The following is a 1,232-nucleotide window of genomic DNA, read 5'->3' on the forward strand; positions in this document are numbered from 1 at the left end:
GGGGACTCATAAAAATAACTTATAGATGGGAGCGAGTATCATAATAACCGCACTGTGAGTACCCACATATTTATAAATTTATTTTTTATTTAAATAATTTATATATACTACATTTTTATTATTATTTTATAATTATATTTTATCTATTTTTGTATTATTTTATAAGGAGTTCTAGTTATTAATTATATGATAACTTTAACATGTAAATAAATTTTATTATTCATATAATAATTATTTTATATGTATTGATTATTATAAAATATATAAATATATATTGAAATTAAAAAACCGCAAAAACCATTACCCGTGTGGGTACTCGTAAATAATGTAGGTATGGGTACGAGAAAGCAATATTCATGTCCGTTTTTGCCCGTTATCATCCCTGAACTAAACAAAATTGATTAATATACATTGTAAGGCTATGATACTCGGAAATGGAGTGAACTTAACCAAACCAAAATTAGAGAGAATAATAAAAATGGTGTAAATGATGAATAAAGTAAGACACATTCTCCTATTGTGGAAGAAATATCAGAAAAAAATGTTTTAGTATATCCTTTCTCCACCATACCAACCGCAAATACTTATTGGGGCAAAGTTAAATAAAACGTTTAGGAAATTCTTAGATATTTCTAAGAATTGTGCATAATATATCTTTAATAGAAGATCTACACGAAATGCCTTCATATGTTAAGTTTCATAAATAAATTTTGTCTAAAAAAAGCACTGGAATAATATAAAATGCTTACTTTAAGTGAGGAGTTCATTGCATCAATTCAAAATGATTGCCTCCTTGGAAGTTTCTATATCTCATGCAACATGCAACATTGGGTAAATTAGTTTTGATAGAGCTTTATGTGATTTCAGTCATTGCCCTTATCTATTTGCAAAAGGTTAAGTGTTGGTGAACTAAAACACACAAATATATCCCTTCAGCTAAGGAATCAATGATTTATCTTTCCTAATAATATCTTGTAACCTCATGTAAAAACATAATTTAATTGAGCAAAAAATGAGTGTAACACCGCGAATTTTGGGTAATGAAGAGTTCGAGAGGAGATCGGATCAAGTAAGCTCACCTGCAAACAGAGAACCTTGCGACTCGACACACTCAGGTGAGAGAGAATACATCGTGACATAGTGGTGTCCGAATATGACACCCGGATCTCCTAAACCATCTCAAAGGTTTTGGGGTTAACTTGGGTTTTAAGAAACCCAAGATTTTTATGTTT

This window comes from Lupinus angustifolius, chromosome LG02, assembly GCF_001865875.1.
Source record: "Lupinus angustifolius cultivar Tanjil chromosome LG02, LupAngTanjil_v1.0, whole genome shotgun sequence".
Lineage (NCBI taxonomy): Eukaryota > Viridiplantae > Streptophyta > Magnoliopsida > Fabales > Fabaceae > Lupinus > Lupinus angustifolius.